Source organism: Mauremys reevesii, linkage group 2, assembly GCF_016161935.1.
Source record: "Mauremys reevesii isolate NIE-2019 linkage group 2, ASM1616193v1, whole genome shotgun sequence".
In the NCBI taxonomy this organism is placed as follows: Eukaryota; Metazoa; Chordata; order Testudines; family Geoemydidae; genus Mauremys; species Mauremys reevesii.
In genome coordinates this window covers 232,678,200-232,698,389 of record NC_052624.1, presented here as the reverse complement: position 1 = coordinate 232,698,389, position 20,190 = coordinate 232,678,200, and positions in this window count along the sequence as shown.

Sequence of the window (20,190 nt, the reverse complement as noted above, 5' to 3'; positions counted from 1 at the left end):
CAGATGTACTGGCACTGCTCAAAAGAAAAGCAACACAAGGAATAGATAGGAAATATTCACACCATTCAGTCTGAGAGACTTGAAAGGACTTAATTTCGATCCTGCTCATTAGTGAGTTGAAAGATACAAATGAGATCCTCAGCCTTTTCTTCATCTCTCTCTCCAATAAATCTCTGTGATATTTTCTGAAACACACAGGTTGTTTAAGGACACTGAAATGCTAGGCATTATTTCTCCTTGACTTCACAGGCACTATTCTTGTCAGTATCATATGACTCCAAAGTGACTACCCATCCATTTGAAAAAGTTCACATAGACCAAACTTTAGGTGGCTTAGACCTTCCCATTGATAAACTTACAGGCTTCAGTAGAAAGAGCAGGAAACGTCAATTTCTAATTAAAAAAAATCTCAGAATGGTTGGAGCATAAACAAACACTTGCAAATTTCTAAAGACAATTAATTACATTAATTCAATCACAGTATTAAAGATATAGTTAATGCACCATCAACAGTGTCACAATGACAGATGAATAAATAGTCCAGATGAATATTGCTTGTCACAGGGTGCTTGGCCCCTTAAGGGGAGATGGCCCCGAAGCCACTTGTGACAAGCTTAACTCACCTACCCAGGTGAAGGGGATGAAGATTGTGTGACTGGTTGGTTAAGTGCAGGATGGATAACAGATTTTTTAAAATATTAAAAATTGGATTTATTTAAATTAGATACAGATTTTCTTTTTAAAAATAAACCTAATTAAATTTGAAATGGACAACCTACATTAAGCCCTAAACTTTCCACAATTTATTAAAATCATTTAAATTAAGCACAAAAATATTAAGCAGTACATATTTGCTAATCAGTATTAAAGAAAGTCAAACCATTGAACTGGTGGAAGTCACTGATTAAGCACCTGGAACTAGAGTTTGTTGAAAGTGCTGAACCAGCTCTTGACAGGAATAGCCTCTTCTGCAGTGTAGAGAGAATATTTTCTTCATTTCAGTTTATTCAACTAGTTCAGTTAAATGATTATTTCACTTGAAGTTAAGAAACCAATTGGAAGCAGGAAAAGTAGAAAAGCTTGTTTCTTCTTCCAATCTATGGACAAAAACTAGGTTTGAAATGTGGCCTTCCACACTGGCTTATGCAAGGCTGGTGCTGAAACCTTTTCCCTCAATGAGTAGGAGGTACACAAACACCCATGTGTGGCCACTGACACAGCAGCCCTCCTCCCACCACCACGAAGCTTCTATGCTTCACAAAAAGGACTCTATTGCCACATCTAAACACTCGGCACCTGGAAAAGTCACTGGGATCCACAAAACCTGAGTTAGGCACCTAGGCTCCCTATATACCATAAATGTGGAGAGATAGCTGCCTCAGAATGGGATTCACAAAAATCAGCACATAAGGTGGCTCCTATCCTAAGTTATACAATGGGAAATGCCAAGCCCCTCTCTTGGGGATTGGTACTGGCAACACAAGAGAAGCTCCTCCCTCTGCTTGGGATTCTCAGCTGCAAAGGATCTCTTGGGGTTCAGCCATTTTAGCATAAAGGTTGACCACCTCCTCATAATTTTTAGCCTAGTGGTTAGAGAACTCATCTGGATGTTGGAGACCTTAGGTTCAAGTCCCCCATCCACCTGACAGAACTGCACTATGGGATATTTTAATTTGAGAGGTGGTGAGGGCTCCCTAAGTTTCTCCTGTTCCACTTTGGATTAAATAATGAAAGAATCAGAGAGAGAGAGAGACAGACATGCACACACCTGCTGGTTAGAGCACTCACGTGTTAGGTGGGAGACCCAGGATCCAGTCCCTGCTCCAATATCTGCACTGGAACAGCTTCAAACAGGACACACCGTAGGAGCCCCACACCAGAATATTCCGTAGCCAGTGGTTAGGGCACTCACCTGAGAGGTGGCACATCCCAGTTTAAATCCCTTCTCTCCATCAGGCAACAAGGCAAAAAACTGACAAACAAAAGCAACAATTATATAGCATCAAAACATCAGCTCATAATTGTAGTAATCACTGCACCTGCACAAACACCAAGATTAGAAAAAATGCTCCCCCAAAAGGCAGCTTGTGGCAAGGTTCTACTCCTTGCTGGGCGGCCTTCTTGTGGCTGTGTCTGGCCAGGCCTGGATTTAGGTTTTTGTTGTTAGCAACAAAAGTAACATGTTTCAGGTATTCTAGATGTGGATTTATTTTTCCCTAACCTCCTAGAATGTTCTGGACCTTTGTACACTCTTGTGGAACCTTCCAGACTTTGAGAACTACATTTTCCTTGAACCTCCTAGAATGTTGTCAGCCATGCCTTCACAGGTATATAAGGGACAGTCAGTGAGATACAAGAACAAACTGAAGTGAAGTGAGATCCCAGCTATGATATTGTGAGCCTTGCTTCATTGTAAAAACAACAAGGAGTCTGGTGGCACCTTAAAGACTAACATATTTTTTTCAGCATAAGCTTTTGTGGGTAAAAAAAACAAAGGTTTTTTTTTTACCCACAAAAGCTTATGCCCAAATAAATCTGTTAGTCTTTAAGGTGCCACCAGACTCATTGTTTTTGTGGATACAGACTAAAACAGCTACCTCCTGATACTTGCTTTATTGTGTAACTGTGAAAGTGTACTTGTGTTTTAAGACTTGAAGAGTGTAAGTAGCAACTAATAAATAACATATTTAATGTCACTGAACATAACAATAATTTCCTCGATTTGGTAGAGCTCGATGGGCAATACAATGACGACACGTGTGAGCACCTGCATCAAGTAGTTTGTAAAGAAGCTATGGACCATTACTGCAGCAAAACAATTCAAAACAAATTGATTGACCTTATGGCAAGGAAGGTGCTTGGTAAACATATTGAGGTGGCTTGGCAAGGTGAAGTACTATGCCATAATAATAGACTGCATTCCCGTCAGTCACAGTGAAATTATGTCATTTACAGTTTGACGACGAAGAGGATGGCAGTATCCAAGTAAAGGAACACTATCGGTTTCCAATCTGTGAATGACTCTACTGGAAAAGGCTTAATAGAACTATTTATGAACGTTTTGAATGAGAACAAAATAAAGCTTCAGGACTGCTGTAGCCAAGGCTACAACAATGGTGTGAACATGAAAGGAAGAAATAGTTGCATCCAGGCATGGATCCTTGTGCTGAATCCAAGAGCTTTCTTCATGCCTTGTGGCTGCTATTCCCTCAAGCTGGTTGTGTCAGACACAGCGTCGTCTTCTTTAGATTCAGAATCTCTCTTCGGAGTACTGCAAAGGATATACATCCTGTTTTCAGCATCAACTATCAAGTGGAAGATCCTCTCAGATAATGTTACAAATCTGACCATAAAGCCACTAAGTGACACTCGCTGGGAGCGTCACATTGACAGTGAAGTACCAAGGCCAGTGACGTACCAAGTGACTGAGGTTTATGATGCCCTGATGGAACTGGTGCAGTTGAGTAAAGTCGAGGCTGGAATCCAACACGAGGTTCAAAGCCTGGCAAACCACATCACTGACTCCAAATTTCTGGTCTCAATTGTGGCTTCACACTATACTCTATTCCAATTAAACGTTGTAAGCAAGGCATTACAAACTCTGTCGATGGACATCACGACCACTACTACTTGATTTCACTGTGGCCTACAGAGACAACAGATTTGAAGATACCATCACTGCTGCCAATGAAATGGCAGAAAATTTAGGAGTTGAGCCTGTCTTCAAGGAAACTTGTATTCATCAGAAGAAGAAACAGTTTTGGTTCTGAGGGCAGAGATGAAGTGATGGGAATCTCGGGGAAGGGGGAAATTCAAGGAATGTTTTTGCTCGCTCATTGACATTGCTTGAGCATCCACTGAAGAGTTTGGACAAATGAAGCACCATGAAAAGACCTGAGGTTTTTTTGTATGACCTTAATAAGCTGCCAGTGGACAGGAAAAACACTCAAACAATTGTACAGACCTTCACCGGATGCAGACACATGGGGAATGGTTTGGACATCAATGATAAAGACCTCTATGTTGAATTGGACAACATCCATCACATTTTGCCACACAGGAAGCACTCTCCACTCCAAGTTTGCCAATTCATTCATGATGCTAAGCTGAAAGACACTTCTTAATGTGTGGATAGCTTGAAGGATTCTAATCAAGCTGCCAGCCATAGTCGTGAGCAGTGAGCACAGCTTTTCAAAGTTCAGGCTCATTAAAACATATCTTTGATCAACAATAGCCAATGAGAGACTGACATCACTTGCTATTTTATCATTTGAAAATGCCATTGGCTGGTCTTCGGATCTCTCTGATGCTGTGCTTCAGTTCATGAGGGCAAAGGCGAGAAAAAGTGACCTTTTGAATTAAAGGACTAGGGTTAACATTCTAAGACTGTCACCTACTGTAACACTATTGAATACTAGTCCACCCAATGTTGCTGCACAGTTCAATTTCTTGATGTTAGTTCATTTCAGTTATTCTTAAAATTAAAAAGTTTCTATAAGTTTGGAGGAAATGAATTTTTTATTTGCTTACATATGATATGGCATAAATAAATACAGATTTACAGATCTCAGCATGTAAGTTTTTCATCCTACATGACAGAGATAAATCATGCATCAAAGGCATGAAACAGGCTACAAATGCAATAAAAAATAAAGTTATTCAAAAGTTTAACAAAGGCAGGGGCAAAGATGCTCCTCACCTGGGGTGCCATTTGGTCTGTGGCCAGCCCTGTGTCTGGAAGTTAGTTCTACCCCCTCTGATGCCACCTTCCTTCACTCACTTGTGCTGCAGCCCCTCTTAAGCTCTAAAAGTCACAGTGCTTCCTCTTTGTGGCCTGGCCCTTCAGCCAGGTCTCTATACAATTTTCTCCTTCTGGGGTAACAGTCTCACTGGATCAGCTGTCTGAGTGCCATTCCAGGCAGTCTTCTCATTCCAGACTGTACCAATTTCTCAGTGGCTGGTAGGGGAACCCAGGCCTGCCCGCTGCTCCAGGCTCCAGTCCAGGGACCTCACAATCAGCAGCCAAGATCTGCACTGTCTCAACCCTCACTGCCATTTCCTTGGGCTTCCTCCTGTGCAAACTCTCTCCTCCATCACCTCTCTGGATAAACTTTTCCCTCAGGGGCAGGATCCCAGGACTTTTGCTCTCCCCACAGTTTTCTTCCTCCTCTCCTGACTGGGCCCAGACAGTGACGACAGACTTCCACACTGCAGTCCCCTTCTGCTCTCACTTCCTGCTTTACACAACCCCCTACTTATTCCTGCACAGATGGGCTCCATTTTCAATTAGTGCTTGTCACTCAAGACTAAATCTCCTTCCTGGTGCAGCCTACGAGGTTAGTTAGCCCCTTTCTGAGCCACCTTAACCCCTTCATGGGTGGTGTGGAGAGAACACCCTATCACATAGCTCAACAAGAGAATGAAAAACAAACCAAGGTTTTCATCATAGAAAATATCTTCACACCCCAACTGATTACAAGCATTATGCATAATTAATACAGCAGTCGAGAGACATTCACATCAAGTGAATCGCCTAAGCAGTCAACTGACATACAAGCTGCAAGAAATGGTCAAACTAGGAATGGTCCTAGGAAAAGGAGCTGGAATAGAAAGTGGAGGAATTAAATACTAGTGTTACCATGTTATATGGAGCACCACTTTGCTCCAACTTTGAGTGGCCTTCCATTTTTATTTATTTTTTAATGTTGCCCACGTTCAGACAGGTACTTAAGTCTGACTTCAGTAGATCTACTCACATGCTTAAAGTTATACACATACTTAAGTACATTGCTGAATCTCAGCCTTATTAATTATCAATTGTATATTTTCAGATGTTGTGCAACAACTTGTTTCATTTTGTTTAGAGCTGCCTGCTAGCAGCTTAGACAGCTGGAACATCCCCTTGCTCTTGTATTATGTCAGAGGGTAAACCGGAGTGCCCCAGTTACCTTCCCCTCCACTCATTATTTGGGATACCTCTGACACATTCCCCTCTTACTCTGCTCTCTATGCAAAACCGTCTTATTCCTTTCAATCTCTTCATGCGATTTTCCATGCCTCTAATCATTTCCATTCTCTAACTCCCTCTACTTCTCCAATATCCTTTTTTGAGATGGGAACTCCACTTCTGAACACCATTTCCTTATATAATACCTTTGTAATATTTTCACTATTATTCTTCATCACATTCCTTATGCATTCTATCATTTTCTTTACTTTTTTGACCACTGCTGAACATTGCATAGGAGTACTTCTAATTTTTTCTCCCATTGTGCATTATCTCACATTTTCAATATTGCAGTTCAGCTCACGTTGGGCTACCAGTTTACTTAGCTTTGTTAGGGTCCTCTGGGAGTTCCCCAAACTTTAGTACAATTATATGATTACTCAAGACTATCTGCAAGTTTGGTCACCTTGCTGGTTCAGCTCTTCATCACATCACTAGTGAATCTATTAATCAACACTGATCCAAGCATAAAACATTGGGGCACCCAATTCTTAACCTTTTGTCACGATGAAAATTGATAAAATTTATTCCTAATCTATGTTTGGCTCTTAGCCAGTTTCTGATGTGTGAAGACTGAGAACTTTGTCCAAGGCTTTTTGAAAATGAAAATAGATTATGCTTTCTGATTCTTACTCATTGGTTTATAAACATCCTCAATACAGAGGCATGATTTGCAGAACCTAAGTAAAGTAAAATGCATAGAGACCTAAGTGGAGACGTTCCCCAACAGCATATAATTTTAGATGATGTTCCAGTTAAAAATGTGTAGCTGGTTACATTTGATAATAAGGTTCTGGAATGCAGAAGTACAGCTACTGGTCTACTTGTTTCTGTTCCTCCAACAGAAACCAACAAAGGATTCTATGGAGTTTCTGCTTCCGGGGGGCAATTGCAGCAATTGATATTATTATGTATGAGGGACATCAAGTGGGCTTGTTCTGAGAGGTGGGGAAAACAATGCTCATTACTGGAGATCCAGAAAGATTTGGTTCACCTAACTGAGCTCACAAAAGTCAGTTGGAATTGGGAGTCGCAGCAAAGTCAAGGAAGGCTGTAGGTGTGTGCTGGAAAAAAAGTTATTGACTGAGCAGAACCCTCACTAATGCATAGTCCTCTATAGCTGCATGCCTAGAGCTCTATATTTTTCATTGTCCATGCATGTTCTCAGCCTTCAGCGTTAGCCATCATAAAATAATTTTTGGCACTTCTCTGGCACCAATCCCCTCAAATTGCTTTACAACTTGTAATTCATTAAGCTTCACATCACTCTTGCAAAGTACAGTGTTATCTCACTTTCTAAACTGTATCTCAGTTTCACCAAAGTGGTCATATGACTTTCATAAAGTTCATTGGCAAAGCTGAGAACAGAACTGAGAACCATTAATCATTGGCTTCTGGCCCAGTGCTTTAACCACTATGCTCCCTCCCAACCCTCTGTGGTTTTTAAGATAGTCTGAGCAGAAGTGAAGTGTATCTCATAACCTCATTGTCCAATCATGCTGGGGAAAAGATAGGAAGCAATAGATGTGGTTTAATTAGGCTGCAACTTTATTCACTTAAAATATCTGGGTTGCTCAGCAGGTCATCATCCTTTCTTTAATTATTTTCACATAATCCCCAAACTGGTCTCAGCCATCCTGTCTCTGGTACTTCACAACTTTCCCCTCATAGGAGAGTGCAGGGTGCCATAAAAGGAGGACAATTGGCTCACTGTTGTTCTAGACTGAGGCTCTCCAAGTCCCCCCAACTCAGTTCCTTTAAGGGATGCTTTCCTCTAAATCCTTTTCCAATCCATTTTATCCAAATACCCTTCCCTAACAAGTACCTGCACTGGACATCTGCCACAGGTTTTATGTAATCCGTTTTGACATTATAACCTAACCACTCTATCTCCCTTACTGGGTCACAAACCAGCTGTGGGGAAGGGGAAAAAACTCACCCCCTCCAACAGCGATAAAGGGGTCACTAGCATGATGCCCAGCACAAATCCTGAAGGAACTTCTTCAGATTTCATGGGTGTGAAGGTGAGAGGGCTGCTTAGAGACTCCACAGGGTCATATATTTAGGGACTACCCACTCCCTCTGGGGAAACTTCTTTTTCCTCTACCACCAGTTGCACAGGGAGCCCTTAAAGGGCAAAAGCCCCTTTTCTTCTGGCCAGCTGGACAAGGATGCACCACACACTGTTGTGTTGAAGATCTTTGAGTTAACAAAAACACACCACTGTCTTTTGAGTCCTGTCTCTTTAGTATATGGGAACCGTGAGCTTTTGAACTGTGCACCATGGACATGCAGACTCATTTCAACACAGCCAGTGCTCTCCTATTTTCCATAGTATTTTAAAACTGTGCCTGGCATCAAAATTCTTACTATTTATAGTTTTGCATGCAACATAATATTTACTTCAACCTCCAATATGGATACTTACTGTAAATGTCAGGGGATTATTTACTATGGTAAACTAATTAGTTATGTAAATGCTTCTCTTTTCAGGGCATGGAGACTGTTAATGCTTGTTGGATTGCTTGAGCATTACGATCCTTTGAAGTTCTTTAACATTTTTGAGTATTTACTTTGGAACTGTACAACTTTGAGGCAAATGATACAGCTAATATCCCACAGCAGAGACATACAGAGAGTCACTTTGTTTAACCCCGGTATTAACAGTACTTTGTCTCAAATGAATGCATCTATTTTGCTGAATTACAATGAAATTCCAGTTAAAGAATGTAAATGGGAGCACTTGATGAATGTATTTTGATCAGGGTTATTATAGTAACTAATATATTAATAACGATGGGAAACCTAAAATAAATAAAGTTTGACCAGCTGTTACCAACCACCATTAAAACAAGTGCCAATTTTTATCCTTGAGTTGCCATAAAGGGAATTTTTAAAAAGTGGGAGGGTGAACACTGAGGAGTATAAATTTCCCCTCATTTTGTGTTTAACTCCTATTGAGAATAAGAACTAGGTTTTGAAATATAGTTACCTAAATTTCACATGCAAAATATGCATTTATGTGCAGGCAGGTAACTGTGTGGAAAATGGATAACTACCAGCATGAAAGGGTCCTTTTGCTTGTGTAATGAGTCAGTGGCTACACACAGACACAGACATCCTATTGAGCAAGAAGAAAAGAGCACAGGAGCTTCTGCTTCCAAAACACAGACTCTATTTTAGGTGCAGTGAAATCTGGCGCTCTCTCATCTTCAGGTCACCAGCAAATAGGTAATATATTGCTCACACAGACTTGAGCAGATCTAACATTCCATGTACTAGAGGACCGTGGTGCGTGCACAGTTAGCCAGCAGCTGGCACATGCAACATGTACAAATTGATGTTTTATACATGGTAATAAGGGGCTAGATTCTGCCACTCTTACTCCCATGGAGATCCATTCTTAGTAGTCATATAAGCTAAGCAGTAACAGAGTCTTAGTTCTCTGGTGTGGAACAGTCTTCATACTTTTATTTGGTACTGTAAAAATCACTGTTGGTGCTTAGCAAGCACATAATATTTAGTTACTTGTGGACAAAGGTTAGGTGTCTGTTTGAAAATGCTTCTCTGCTCCTTTTTCCTTTCAGATTTAATATTTATTTCCCCCATCACCACACAGCACATTGCACTGATCTGTCAGTTCTCTCCGTCCTGCTTTCAAAATTAAAAAGCTATCCTGCACCAAACCTTGAAATACAAACTCTCAAGACCAGAAACAATGTTTTTTATCAAATTGTAAAAAGACAACAAAAGGCATATTATAGAAAGGCAACAAGGCAAAAACCACCAAGCGAAGGTGGGCCAAAATCTGCTTTTGGTTACACAGGTGAAAATCCAGAGTAACTCAATTGACTTAAATGGTCTTGCTCACAATTTACACTAGTGTGATGGAGAACTAAATCTGGTCCTGTAAGCAGGTCTTTGAGCTAGGATACCCTCCTATTCTCCCAGATATGTTTTCAAAGGTAGCAAGAGTCAGCATGGTCAAAGGGCCCCAGATTGGGACTGAACAGACTTGGGTTCTATACCCACTTCTATCCCTGGCCTGCTGTGTGGCCTTGGTCACCCCAACTCTCTGTTCTTCTCCCACCCTTTGCCCACCTCATCTATTTAGATTAGAAGCTTTTTGTGGCAGGTATAATGTTTTGGGCTTCACCCAGGTCAGTAAGGGGTTCAGTCAATGGCTGCCTTGTAACCCTGGATGTCTCGTGGCTGTACTGCTTTGGTTCAGAGCTCTGACTCCAGCAGCCAGCCAGCAGCCCACAAGCCTCACCCTGCCTTTGCCCACTTTGGTTACTCCTTGAAGGCTGACCTTAGTACCTGCCAGCCCCAAATTCAGCCCATAACCATCCTGCTGCGGGGACTAGATCCTCTCACTGGACCCTCACAAAAAGAGTATCCGGGTCGCTGCCTCTATACACTCAGTGTAACATGTCAACCTGTCAGCTTCCTAGAAGCACACACTTCCTAGAAGCACACACTTTACTGAACTTACTCATCGCTGTTGATTTATAATGAAAACACAAGTGTATTAGCAAAAGAGCATGGCTTCAGGGATACCTGGTAAAAGAGATAAAGATAGAGATGGTTACAAGCAAATAAAAGTGAAGACATGCATCTAAAAAGTCTAAAGCTTAATCTAGCAAGGCTCAGGCTTTGTTCAAGATGGTTTCTCTCAACCAAAGTCTCCTTTCTAACCTTTACTGGCCAGCACCCATCACAGAGACCAAAACATTTGGTTTGTTGGTCTTCTTCAGATGAAGGGTCACTTAAGGGTTCACTCCTGCTCTCTCTGTAGTTCAGTGAACTTTTGAAACGTATTCATCTGGAGGGTACCCCCAGAGAGCATTCATAGACTTTAAGGTCAGAAGGGACCATTATGATCATCTAGTCTGACCTCCTGCACAATGCAGGCCACAGAATCTCACCCATCCACTCCTGTGACAAACCCCTAACCTATGTCTGAGTTATTGAGGTCCTCAAATTGTGGTTTGAAGACCTCAAGCTGCAGAGAATCCTCCAGCAAGTGACCCGTGCCCCATGCTGCAGAGGAAGGCAAAAAACCTCCAGGGCCTCTGCCAATCTGCCCTAGAGGAAAATTCCTTCCTGACCCTTTCCTCCCCCAGCTCCCTAAAGGGTCCCCTCAAGGATTGAACTCACAACCCTGGGTTTAGCAGGTCAATGCTCAAGCCCCTGAGCTATCCCATTAGTTCATACTGAGTAAAGGAGCCAGGAGATCTAGAGGATAAGGCTCCATACTGACTCCTCCCCCACCAGTGGTTGCTACTATGCAAATGATCTCTTCCTGCTGAAATGTCTGGTACACATGAAAAGCCAATTGAATTTGGCCACACATGGTCTGAGGTGTCCACCTCCTTCTTGTGTCTGGAGAAGCCCATTTAATCAACTCCCCTGGCATGCCTAGTTTAAACACCTTTTTGTCATTGACTTTAAAAGCATAATATCAGTGAGTATCCATAATTTCACATAAAGCATTGTTATGTATATATTTTACAATGAAATTGTTGACTGGTATATTATTAGTTTTCAGATGATACCTCACCAGGCATTTTTGTACCAAAAAAAAAACCACAGCATTAGCATGTAGGGTATAAATACAAGGATGTCTAGGGTCACAGCAGGGTCTGATTCATTCTGTGTTTGAACAGCACCTACACAGTGGGGTCCTGATCTCAGCTGGGGCCTCTAGGTACTAGTGCAAAACAAACAAGACTCAGAATCCTGGCATAGTTGAAGATTTCAGCCAGGAAACTAACTCTCCACACCTCTGAAGGCCCAATGTAGAGTATATTTTCTCTTTTGTAAAGGACTAAAAGGAAGTAAGAATTGCTCATCTGTTGGGGATCAGCCATCAAGAAGGTACATTTTCTTAACATGACTAGAAAAGAGAACTACATTTATGCTAAGAACTAACATACCTGTAATGTCAAGCAAAACTAAACTGGCAGTTCCTGGCTAAGAAAAGGATCCAGCAGCAAAGAGGTCAGAAAACTGTTCTGAAATCTGCAATGCTACAAAGCTATGCCAGGGAAAGAAAGCCAGGATTAAGTCTAGAAAAAACATCTCAGGAAGCTTTCTCCAAGTAGGATTGTGGGAACAAGTCTAGTAATCTGCAAGGGAAAGAAATTAAGGAAACAGATATAACCGTAAGACAATGACAGAGGGGCAGTTCGGAGTTTGTAAGCTTAGCAAACATGCTCTGCTGTTTTCAAACCCTTTCATAAACCATTTCTTTTAGCATGAATACAGTAGTAAATATCTGAATTCCTTGGTATTAAAGAAATCTCATGCTTATTTACTGAGAGGGGTCTCACCTGTTAGCTGTGGTAATAAACCCACTGCCTCAGTTTCTCTTGTCAGTATATTAATTAGAGCTGGTTGAAAAAATTTTGACAGACCATTTTTCCATCGGAACATATTGATTCATCAAAATCAAGTGTCCCGTGGGAACTGTCAACTGAAACCGGTTCCCTGCCAACTGGCATGCTTGTTTATCTCCTTCCTTAGCAGCTCTCCTGACAGGCTGCCGCAGAGCCAGGACTCATAGGGTTTCCAGGCTCCTGGGAAGCATATTTCATTTCAGAAGCACTATAATGATCCTGCTATTAATTTAGCCCTTCAGCTAAACTCAGACTCCACCCATTGTAGCCAAGGATAAGTCAAGGCCAAGTCTTCTCCAGTCTTGCCTTGGGTGCAAGCAAGTCGCTGGGAGTCTGCAGTCAGCTCCCATTTGGGCGTGGGTGGGAGATTCCACCTTGTGCCCCTAAAAGGGGAATAGATGTCTGCTTTGGACTTTACAGCCTCATTGCCCTTTTACTGCAGGCCACTTCCATCATCTTGTTCCAAGCCTTCCTCCCACGCCGGGCTCCTAACACAAACTCTTAACAGTCAACAAAAGTTACACCACCAGTAAATGCTAAAAGCCTCTTTCCCCAGGTCCATAGGCCCACTAACTGTCTCTAGAACTGTGGAGTTATTTATCCTGTTTCAAGTGACTGACCTATTCCTACAGGGAACTGCTTATATAGCCTACTCCACCCTTACCAGCATGCTGTGCTGCAGAGACCCAGGAACTGCAACTCCCTGCCTGGGCCATACCTAGGGCCCTACCAAATTCACAGCCATTAAAAATGCATCATGGACCATGAAATCTGGTCTCCACCATGGAATCTGGTCTTTTGTGTACTTTTGCCCTATGCTATACTGATTTCACAGGGGTCAGGGACACTAGCATTTCTCACACTGGGTGTTCCAACCCAAAAGAGTGTTGTGGCAGGGTTGCAAAGATATTGTAGGGGGGTCATGGTATTGCCCCCTTACTTCTGTGCTGCCTTCAGAGCTGGGTGGCTGGAAAGCGGTGGCTGCTAGCAGGTGCCCAGCTCTGAAGGCAGCACCACCCGCAGAAGCAAGGGTGGCAATGGGCAGCTGGACAGTGATGGCTGCTGGCTGAGGGCCCAGCTCTGAAGGCATCAGCACAGAAGTAAGAGTAGCAATGCCACCCTTACTTGTGCTGCTGCTGGCGGTCGCGCTGCCTTCAGAGCTGGGCTCTCGGCCAGCAGCTACCACTCTCCACATGCCCAGCTCTAAAGACATCACTGCCACCAGAAGCAGCACAGAAGTAAGGGTGGCAATACCACAACCCCCCTACAATAATTTTGCAATGCCCCCACTACCTCCTTCGGTATCAGGACCCCTACAGTTATGATACCATGGAATTTCAGATTTAAATAGCTGAAATAATGAAAATTATGATTTTTAAAATCCTATGACCATGAAATTGACCAAAATGGACCATGAATTTGATGTGGCCCTAGCCCAGGGCTGCCCAGAGGATTCAGGGGGTCTGGGGTCTTCGGCAGCGGGGGCTTCCGCCGCTGAATTGCCACCAAAGACCCAGCACTTCGGCAGCAGGTCCCAGAGCAGAAGGACCCCCCCCGTCGCCAAATTGCCACGGAAGAAGCTCCGGGGGCCCAGGGCCCATGAGAGTTTTCTGGGGCCCCCGGAGCAAGTGAAGGACCCTGCTCCAGGGAACCAAAAAAAACCTCTCATGGGGGCCCCTGCAGGGCCTGGGGCAAACTGTCACACTTCCCCCCCCCCCGGGCGGTCCTGCCCTATCCATAACCAAAAACCAAGCTGGCTAGATGTGGAGTTTGTAAAAAGGGACAGCTCTGTTAAATTTGCCATAAATGTTGTTTACTTTGTGACATTTTCCTATTTGCATATTTTTGCAAATACTACCTTATTATTATTGCAATAGCAATTCAACATAAATATGTATTATGTGTGCCTGAACTGTTGCATAAGGAAATTGTTAATTGCTAAGAGAATATTTGATTTTATTGTTTGATTTGTCCATTTTTAGGACAATTTAATATGCTTAGTATCCTGATATGATTAACAGTAGAATAAACAGAGCAACTGAAACTTCACAGGTCTCTGTACAATTACCTGAATTGACAACTGAAGGCAAAAAAGTCATATTTGCTTGTATTTAATGGAAGTGATTATTCAAAACTTTTAGAAGTAATAATGCAAGGAATCAGAAGAGATTTTATCATCACAAGTTATGCTTAGAGAAGTGAATGCATAAAAATAGCAGCTTTTTACTCAACTGATACTCACTATGTATATTCAGTCATTTCTGCTTACTTTAGCAACAGTGAGTTTTTACTATTTTTACTCATGTTAGAGCCAATACAGCTGTGGCAGAAAAAGAGAAAGACACACACACACACACACACACACACTCTACTCTGTTGCATACCCTCAAACAGAGATGTTATCTATAATTGAAAGTTATCTATGCATCAGCTTGACTTTCAGATCCCAGGGTGAGATTGCAAGAATCAGGTTATAAGCACAGGGATTTGGCGGTTTGTTTGTTTGTTTTAAACAAAACACTGTCAAACAAATAAAATTCAGGAACCAGGGACACAAGACATGCAGAACTGGACAATGCCATTTTTATAGAATAAAGCACACTTTTAAGTAGAATCTATAGGCAATGAGGATCTCACCAAAAAGAGGGAAAATGGAAACATAATACAAAGAATACAAGCACTGAACTACAATCAATTGTAAGTAGTCAGTACCTACCACTTGAGATCAGACCCCTAATTGGGATAATTGTTTGGCTCAGAGTTTTAGATCCACTCTTCATGATTTTGTCAGTCATTAATCGGTGGTACTTCCTGAAACCAAAAAGTGCATCAGTGCACAGTAAGATGCTGGCCACTTGTTCAGGCCTTTTTGTCCTTGTGGTAGGCTGCTACTACAACAGTAATTTTGATTTGATGACCAAGTGCATGCATAAAAATCCCAGGAAGCCTGGAAAGGTTAAAATTGCAATACGAGTTAAAATCACTATTGCTGTCAAGGTAAAATCAACATTAACACATCTGCTGACCATTAGCTGCCCTCAGATCCTAGTTTATATGGGAAACTGTCTATGCAAAAATGGTGGTGGCTATGTTGTCATATGGGCCAAATTCTCATTTCAAGGTAAGACCACTGACTTCAGTGAAGTTGCCTCGGTGTCACTGAGATGAGAAACTAGATCATCAGCTGTTATCATAGTCCGTTCTTTCTAGAATCCTGGTATGAAGGAATCAAAAGTCTCCTAACAAGTCCCCAACTATCTATGATAAGTCCTATGTTAGGGGTTTACAAAATTGATTGTAAGAACTCCAAAATCGCACAAGCCCCTAAAAAGACAAATAGCTTTTAAGGAGTAGGATAATTGTCCAAAACCAAATTTTCTATTACAGGTCATGTTTTAAACATTTCCTGAACAGGTAATGCATATTTTGAAAAGTTCCTAACCCAGCAATAATAATTCCAAACGGCTGCATAGTAAGTCCCATTGTCTGCTGTCCATCGTGTTATATGGATGTGAAATATCAGCATAATTTAATGAGAAATGCATAAACAACCTCACATATGTATTAAGCAAAGCTGATTTCCCCTGTCAGGAAATAAGTATACATCTCACTCTGAGTTGCTAGTAGGGGAGATGAGGGAAGAGATAAAATTGATGGAAGCGAGTCATATTTAACAGATTACACTAGAAAAAATAAGGATTACAAAGAATAGCTATTTAACAACTATTGGGCAACGTAAGTCTTGAAGAGGAGCAAAACTATTACAATTTGTGTTTAATCCATGTGCTCACAATGATTCTTCAGGTGGAAGCAAAGTGCATTTAAATAATTCATAAATGTAAGAAGTCTCATCATTTTGAGGGTGACAGTTTCATCAAATATATGCTACTATTCATCCATAGCAGTTTTCAGTGGTCTCTTCTTGACCAGAGCTAGTTATATGGTCCTAATGTAATTTGGAGTGAAGTGCTCTTGCAGTCTTTGCTCAAAATACACCTGAAATACTATACATTACAAATCCCTTCTTATTGAGTATCTGAAGTTACCTGTGATGAATACATTGGATATACAGATCAAAGCAGAAAAAAATGCCAGGTGTACAGATGACCAGCTCTTCATGAGTGGATTTTCATTCTAATTTCTCCTGGAATAATGGAGCAGCAGCATCTGCTGATTTGCATGTGTTCCATCATGCCCTTTCTAGCGCATCCCAAAATGGGATTAACCTTGAAGGACTGTGGGTTTTGTTGTTTGCACTCTGCCATAGAGTAGAATCTGTGGTGTACTGAGGCCTGTATTGGAATTGCAAGCAATCAGTTCAACAGTGTGGGGATTGGGGGGGAGGTGGGATTGCCTGTTTTTGCTTGCACGCTAGGGGACTCTGTAGTGAAGTATGCGATCAGGAGAGCCTGGAAAGAACCAGACTAAAACAAGGTGGGATGAGTTGTGCCTCTGTGCCTTATGGAGCAGCCTACTTTGTCTCTCTCTGTTTTTAGTTACTATGTATTAGTCTGGATTCTAAAAATAAAAGTAATGTTGCAATGCAACCTTCAGCAAGAGTATCTAACTTATCTGTGCTTATGCCATGAACATAACAGAATCATAAATAAAAAATTTCAATCCAAGTTCTTTTTTCACTCCTATCCTTCCTATAAACTCAAAATGAAGGTTCCTTCCAGAACACCCTGCCATGAGTGCTCATCTGAACACTGAGCATCCATTTGCAAATTTCAAAATCATGCTGTCAAACCCAAGTGATGCTGTCATTCCATAGCATTCTGTAGTGATCTGCATAAGTGTCAGATCACTTTCCAAGTGATTACTTTAAATTCAAGTTTCCAAGAAATCAGTGTTCAATTAATTCACATACTTTTAAAATGGTCTACATTCATACATACACCAAACCAACATGAAATCAAAGATTAAACACATCCTTACTAAGGAGACCTCTAATAAAACAGGTTGAGTGGACATTGTTTGGGATGATTTTTTTCCCCCATGGATTGCATTGTATCTACTTTTATTGTAAATCTCTCAAAGAATACTCACATTGTATGAGTAACACCGAGTACACTCTTGCCATATTAGCTAGCTTTGAAAGAACTGATAATATGCAGCTTCAGAGTCTCTGTTGGGATTGTCCTTTGAAAAGTTAACTTTCTCTCTGAAGAGCTGAACAAAGGTATTTTAAATGTTACCATTAATAAGTACTCTTACAAAATAAAATTCAAATGCTCAATAAAATATTTAAAACATTTGTATCTGATTCAAAATGAAAAATAGGACAGAGGATAAAGGGGGAAAAACAGATAAAGGTCCAGGCCTTGAGTCCAGGATCACTTCTAACTGAAATCTGACCAACTGTGGTCAATAAAGATCCTATGACACTGTTCACAAGAGTAAGGGTGTTAATTCCACTGTCTTAGCCAAATTCCTCTGTGAATAATATTAATTATATTCCCACTGCAGTTTCATGTCAATATGGTATTCTTTACTTCCTGGCATAAACTGTTCTGTTGGCTGCTGAAAGCTTTCAAACTGTTGCTGTGTTTCATTCTAAAGGTGGGCGTACTTATATGGTATGAAGAAAGGATAGACAGAAAAATGGGAAATTTCAACAGTGGATTGCCCAAGATGAATTGTTCTTCATATTTCCAACTGACGGATATGGGATTCACATAATCCTGTAGCTTTCTTTATAATTGACCTGTATGAAAATACATGGCCCCAGATGTTCTGGGGGCCAAGGTGCATAAATCGTTAAACAAATAAAGTAAGTAGAATCAAAACCTCAGTATTGCAAATCTGGTGCTTTGGTGCTCAAAATAGCACCAGAGAAACTGATCTAATACCAGCATTGCTAACTGGCCTCAGGTATTTACACTGAATCTTTTTTTCCTAAACCTCTCTTTGGTAGTACTATTTGTTTTAATAATAGGGCATTAATATACCTCTCTCTGATAACTTACAGCACACACACAGACACTCCAAATAAGGCAGCTCATGTGGGCCATTCATTTTTCCATTCCATTCTGAGCTGCATGTCTTTAGCTAGAAATTTAACATGAAACCTGTACAAAGACCTCTCTCATTAAACAGCCTATTTTAAGAGACCACTCAAAAATAGCCCAGGAATACAGTTCTGATCCACTTTTATTAGAAAACCACATCTATTAAGCAACCCATTTTTCAGACCCTCAGTGATCACTAAGAGAAATTTACATCATATAATGAAATTGGAAACCAGAGTGGGTTGCTTTATAAAAACGCTACCGTATTATAGCACTGATCAGACATGTAGCAACTCTTCACGGTACAGCGCCAGATGCTCTGTTGGCATAAGTCAGTGACTCCTTGGAGCTAGTCAGATTTACTCCAGCTAAGAATCTGGCTGTAGTGTTATTTGAAGGCTTCATTCAAGAGAGATGCTCCAAATATAGTGTTCTCCCGAGGATGGACATAGAAGCAAATTCAGTTTAATTATACTAGGAAAAAGCATTCTGGTGTCAAGATGATTTCTAGATACATGTCAATTTTCTTGATATATTTAGATATTTACAGTTCTTTGATAAGAGTGACCTTACCAACAACTGTGATTAAGATTTATGACTGGCAGGGTGATTAAGATTTATGATGGACAGTTCAAGCAGTAGAAGTTCAATTTTATAATTACTTTTAAAATCCAAAGGGTTTCTCCTACTTCCTTCTTTCTGGTTTCCAAATCACGACTGAAGGTCTGCTCAATAGGAGAGAGATCAAGTACCAGTGATGCTCAGTTGAGGGCCTTCCAGAAAGCAATGAGATAGAAGTATATTTCAGTAGGAACCTAAGCGCACACTCAAGCTAATCCCAAGAGTCGGAACATCATGATAATAATATACAATGTGCATCTCCTAGCACATTCGGACCCGGGAACCCAAGAAACTGCCCAGGTGGAGGGTAGACATAATTGGGACAACAGTAACTGAACTTTTTCCCAGTTCATACCCTCACTGCATATCCTTTACCCATCTGTGTTGTAGCTTTCCAATTTAGAGTGTAGTTGTCCTATTTAGGGAATTTAGGGCACCTATCACTGTAATACCTGAGCAAAAAAATACAGTGATTATGGTTTGCATAAATGGACCATAGTGAATTCTGCCTATTGCCTCTTATCTGAGCATTTAAGAGCATTTTTAAACTGTATTAATAGCAGCGATCCCAATCCTGCTCATTATTTGTGAAATTCACACAGCAGCATATGGGCCTTGGAATGGCTGCAACGCAGTATGACCACTGGGCTTGTTCTGCACACAAGTGAGAGGCTGGGGAGCATGTGCTTACATTGCAGTAAGCGTGTACTGTAACTCCTCGCTTAATGTTGTAATTATGTTCCTGAAAAATGCGACTTTAAGCAAAATGATGTTAAGCAAATCCAATTTCCCCATAAGAATGAATGTAAATGGGGGGGCAGGGTTAGGTTCCAGGGACATTTTTTTCACCAGACAAAAAACTATATATTATATAGATATACACACAGTATACCTTTTAAACAAACAATTTAATACAGTTCACAGCTAAGATGATTGTGACGCTTGGTTGAGGTGGTGAAGTTAGAGGGTGGAAGAGGGAGGGATATTTCCCAGGAAATGCCTTACTGCTAAATGTTGAACTAGCACTCAGCTGAGCCCTCAAGGGTTAACATATTGTTATTAATGTAGCCTCTCACACAAGGCAGCACAAACATGAGGGAGGGGAGACAGCATAGCAGACAGAGACACACACCTTGTGTGTGGAAAGAGA